The sequence below is a fragment of the Eptatretus burgeri genome, chromosome 10, assembly GCF_056783735.1.
Source record: "Eptatretus burgeri isolate ZD-2024b chromosome 10, Ebu_testis_v1, whole genome shotgun sequence".
Classification (NCBI taxonomy): domain Eukaryota; kingdom Metazoa; phylum Chordata; class Myxini; order Myxiniformes; family Myxinidae; genus Eptatretus; species Eptatretus burgeri.
Window position 1 is genome coordinate 20,498,412 of NC_140970.1, and position 6,000 is coordinate 20,504,411.

Genomic DNA, 6,000 nt, shown 5'->3' on the forward strand with positions numbered 1-6,000 from the left:
ACTTGTATTTATTTCGGAAAAAAGATGTTAAAACTTTTGAAACCCTGACCCAAGTATTTGAATTATTTTCTGTCGTTATTGGGGAGACAACTGCGTTTTGCCTTTCTTAATTTCTTTTATTGCTTGTAATTTCGGAGATTCATTTTGGGCATCTTTTATACTCTTTATAGCACCGCTACATTTCCCACAGAAGAAGCAGTTGAACCAATTAGGTCTTTATGTTTAAGAATAGTTGAACCGATACCCATTTGAGTATCAATTATCCCATCTCCTTTTTTTCTAAATTGATGTCTGACACCCCTTTGTCTCTTAGGTTTATAGTATTCTCCACCAAGATACATACCTTCACCCTTGTAGTATGGGGAAAGGAACATCCCATTCCCTGTAATTATTTTATATTTTCCCAACTCGTGTTTCCTCACAATAAGCATCATCATATTAATTTATTGGAAAACCACGTCGGTGAATTCTGATGGATATAATTTCTCCATTAAAAGAAATATTGCGATTATCTTTGTCGGTTATCCTAAAATTTACTCTGTGTATGTTTTTTCCTGACACAGGGAGATACACCAGATTTTTGGGTTCCATATTGAATTGATAACCAATTGGGGTAGAGTATGCGCTGAATGAAAATATTGTATTTGTTCTTATTCTATCATTATAAGCTCCATCAATCAAATCACAGCGAATTAATACCGAATTTATGCCTGAGGATATTTGAATGACATTATCACTGTAAAACGTCCCATTCGTTTAAATCTTTTTAAAGGAGAAACGCAATAACTCTCTAAATGAATTATCAATTGTGAAATCAACCTTGTAGTTATTTTTAAGTTTAATTGTTGATTTTGAAGTATGTTTTTGAATTTCTATAATAATATTTTTTGGGTCATCACCCTGTTTTTTCATAAGACGAGCAATTTCGGAAGATTTTTGAGAAATCTCATATTCTCCGGGTGAAACTGTTATCGTTTTGTATCCACTTCCCGGATTATAACTGAACTTGTCATTTTTCTCAGTGATATTAAATAAGGTATGATAAGTTTCCATGGACAATAAAGACGCCTCATGTTCTTTTGTTGCGTCAAGTTGTAGTGGGTATGGGAATGAAGATGTGTGGTCGCTTGTTGTGAAATTAAAACGAAGGATTTTTCTCATCTTATTTAATGTGGGATAAAATGTCTTTGTATTGACATTTATTAATTATTTTCATGTTCATCAACTGGTCTAAAATGGCTGATGTTTCATTAAAACAATTGTTATTTCCAGCCTTCTTACTAGCTAACAGCAATTACAGTCCATTAACTAATTGTGATGGGTCATTTGGAAGAAAACTAACACCTTTACCAAGCCTACATAAAGCCTGAATAATGTGTTTCTCCTTCTCATTCTTCCTACCTTTACCAGATAGACTAACCCGATAATTAAGAGAGTCCAGCAGATCAATATATACGATATCATCATTATTTTCCATATCCAATGGTTGATCAAAATACTTTGATTCATCCCTCACAGTTGAACCTTGTTTTCCATCTTTTGTTCAAAGAAACATTAATCTCGTATTTAGTTTATCAGGGGGTTGAGCAGAACTCAAGAACCGTAATTCATCATTAAATACCAATACCTTTTCTTGAACAAGATGAAATATTGCTGGTTGTTCTATTTGAATGAGTCCTGCTTTGGTTTTTGAATCCACTGAATATTCATTGTTTTGAAGAGCACTCACAACATAATCAGGGGATTGATTAATCTCTTTGAGTTGTTGAAATAATCCTTCATCATCATCTTCTAATTCTCCGACATGCTCTAATTCTTTCTCTGTCATTTGACTGAAATCTTTTAACATTTGAAGTTTTTTTTTAGGAGTATATTCCATTGTGAGAACTGTGGAAACATCTATAATTTATTGTTGGGATGTTTTTAAAAGTGCTTTTAAATTTTTTTTTCTTGTTTTCTTTCAAATGCTTCTTCACCTGTTAGTTTCTGTCTGCATTTCTTCTTTGTCTTCCTGTTAGGGTTAGGGTTTTTTACAACTTTTGAAACCAACTCTTGATGCTCCTTAAATCTTCTTGCTCTTTCTTTCGCATCCATTTATTTGTTGAAAAATATCATTCACTGAATTATAAAGGTCAAAAGGGAAATTTTCCTTTCTTCATCATTAAAGTAGATGTGATCAAATAAATCCTTATCTTTAAATATTTCATCAAATTCTTTATTAACAGTAATACGAGTTGTAATTTCTTCTTCACTCATACTTGTATCTCTGCTTTTCATACGTTTGCATTGTTTCTTCATCAACATCAAAACCGAATGATAAAATCTTAACTACATTACCACTCAGATGTTTAATAATTTGTCTCATTGGTTCACGAGCACCAGCCAGAGTGACCACTCTATTCGTTATGTCTGTGTGTCTGTCTGTCCAGAGCATAATTCCGTGGACTTTGATCCGATCTTGATGAAACTTGGTTGTGTGTTCGATATCAATGTCGAGTTGTGTTTCCCTGGATTAGGCCATGCTACGCCCATTGTGGGCTGAGCCAGGCCCAAAAAATAGCCATTTTTAGGGGGAAGTCGGATTAAAAATCTGTCTTCTCCGAGGGAATTGACTGAACGGATTGGGTTCTTCAGTATTTGAATAGCAAAATGAATTATCTAAAACTTGTCATTGTCCGATTTTTCATTTTCGTCCCAAGGTCAAGGTCACAAGGTCAAAAACTTAGAAAATTGCGAATTTTGACATAAAAATCATATGACCGCCCAAACTTTGAGAGCTGGGATGACAATATTTTTCATGCATAATCTTGAGGTCATTCACCACCTAAAGTCTTGAACCATTTTGCTCCATCTCGAACACCTTGCCCGTGGCGCCCCCTTCAAGCTTGTTTTTACGCTGATTTCATCAAAGTATGGATAATCCGAGGAGTGCGAAATGCCATATAGCCTATATGATGTTATATTGTTCCTGGATGTTCCAAAGGAAGTTTTGCACCAAAGTTTTGCACCATAATCCTTGACCTTTGACCTTTAAAGGCCACAAAGGTCAAATTTTCAAAGTTGTGGGAATCAAACCGGGTTTTCGACCTTCTTCGATGAACTAACTCCAATAAGCTATAGCACGTATCCTGTTTCCTTCTTTTAATGTCCACATTGTTTTGTGACCTTTAAAGGTTATGCAAAGGTCAAATTTTGAAAGTTGCTGAATGAAACCGGGTTTGCGACATTTTGCAGCTGATAACCTGTCACCCCAAACCACATCATGTTGATCATTTTTCTAACTTGGTCAAAAATTATCACATTGTCTCATCTTTGACTTCTGAAACAATCTACATCGTCAAATAGCGCTCGTGAACCATTGTCGTCTTCAGACTTGTTCCTTCTGGAATCGTTTCTTATATCCCAAGACCACCAGATTTTAGTTTCTTTAACTCACTCTGCCAATGTGAATATTTTGTTGTACCAAGAGAAACCTCCTCAAATATTTGGCCTTCATTGCTCAATCGCATATCTTCCTCTACTGAAATATAGTAATAATCTTCACCTTCTACTTCTCCAGGTCTTATTACTCAAGTTGTTGTTGATACAATACGAACTACATGGTGATTTTTAAGCAAATTTAAATTATTCTCATTTGTACTATTCAAGAACCTTGATTTATGAAAGTTTTTTTTCCAAAAGCAGATTTAACCATAAGATTTATAATAATAGTTGTCATTTATATATGTCATTGTTTATAAAATAAAAAATATATACCTTAATATCTCATCTTGTTTCACAACAATATATTTGTATTTTTCAGTCGTGTGCTTCATATAAATCCCCAAATTCCTTTGTACCACATAATGCAGAACAATTGTCTCTCCAAAAATTGTTTATATCTATTGAATTTAACTTGAATAAAATAAAAGTATTAGCATTGTTTCTTCTTGAGCGACGATGGAGTTGAAAGTATGATTGACTAAGATAAATACAATTACAAGAAGAATGTCTCCCTCTTGTGTAGTAGCTATCCATTACCATTTGGTTTCTCTCATGAACACAATCATGAAAGATAACGAGGTTCTTTTTTGATTTATCCAAATCTTGGGGAGAAGGTATATCATCCGTATTATCACTAAGGATACAAGTTATCGGTTTTGATTTCTTTTTATATCTCTGCGTATCACAAAATAGTTGTATTATATCTTCAATGTTGTAATCATTTAGTTTGTTTTGAAGTTTAAATAAACCGATTATATCTTCTTTTTGAAGACCAACATTAAAACCTTGTGAGAGTAGTTGATACTCAGGTTCAAAACTTGACTTTGCGAAAATTATGAAATTATCATCATCTAAAAAGTTGGGAGTAAGCAGCATCTTTAAAAGTAAGCAGGTTTTTCCACATCTGCTTGAATCAACTATGAGACATCTTAATGAATTTGGAAGATTTTTATGGTTGTTACATTTTATCTTATTTTCCCAAATGGGTAAAAAATAATTCATTTATACATTTGGAAAACAAGTTATTAAATTTATTATTGGCTTTTTCAGAAACTCTATATTTTATCTTAAGTTCAGGTTTAATTTCAAGATAATCCATTATTTTATTTATACAATATCTTGTGTTGATATTTCCCTGAAAATGGCAATCGTGAATAATGTATTACAACAATCCTTTGAACATTTCTCTAATACATTCAGTTTCTTCCATTGTAAGGAAAGGTGTGTTACCACCCTCATACATTACATTCATTTCTCAAATCAATCTTATAAAGTTAATTATTTTTGGTGTAAATCTAAAAGAATTATATTCCTTTTTATATTTTTTATTATCATTAATTAGAAGATAATCACAGAATATACATTGTTTATAGGCTTTTGAATCTGTGTTTAATCCCTGTCTTTCACATGCAGGACAATTCTCAAATTTGTCATGTGGAGAATCAGGGAATTCAAGGGGCTCAAGATCTAGTATATTATTCATATTTTTAAAGTAAAACTTTACTTCAAATAAAATTCATCTTCAGTATCATCTTCGATACTATCACAATCGTCTATAAAACTACTTTCATAACTATTGTTTGAGCACAAACTCTCGGTATCATAAGTGTCTTCTGTTCCAACAGAGATACCATCACACTCACATAATCTTCAAAATCTTCAGTTGAATAATGACTCATATTTAATTCGTAGAAAAAACATTGCCATCTATATCTATATACTTTTTTTCATTCACAGATTCAACTATTATATTTTTTATATTAACGTAATTTTAAAATGATCCTTAACTACTACTGAACGAAATGTCATTTCACCTGATATATTAACATCCTTTATTTCATCAGGATTTACATGATTAGGGTTGTTGAAAAAAATACAAATTTATCCATGCATATTACAGATGGTCTTATCTTTTCTTTCTAAAGCTTCATCCATGAGGTTTTTCTTTTTTGATACTTTTTCTTGTTTCATTGCTTTTTCGAGTTTTGAATATATTGCCAGAAGGAGAGGAGAAACTTTTGTTAGAGCTTCTTTAATTGATATTCTTCCAGATATACTAAAAGCCCTTCCGCTGAAGGAAATTGAAGAACTCATATGATTCACCATAATTGCTTTTATCCAATAATTGTTATATTTCTCTTTATTCAATTTTATATCCTTGACATATTTCTCAGTATCTTTTACAAATGAAGAGATTGACTGAAACTTGTCTTTTGTCTCTTGATACATTGTATTTATTAAGTGAAAAAAAGTTGGAGGCTAAAATGATTTTTAGCACAGATTCACCTAAAAATTAAACGAAATTTTCATCAAGAACATTTTATTTTAAGCAAAGTTTTATTTTATAAATATGGTGAATACAACGCACTGTGATGTTTGTAATAATGAATACAATTGTTATAAAAAACACCTTCAAACCAACAAACACACATTCAATCTTTTCAGACAAATATCTCCACTTGACCAAGAAACAAAACATTGTGATAGATGTGATAATGATATTCTTAATTTTTTTAT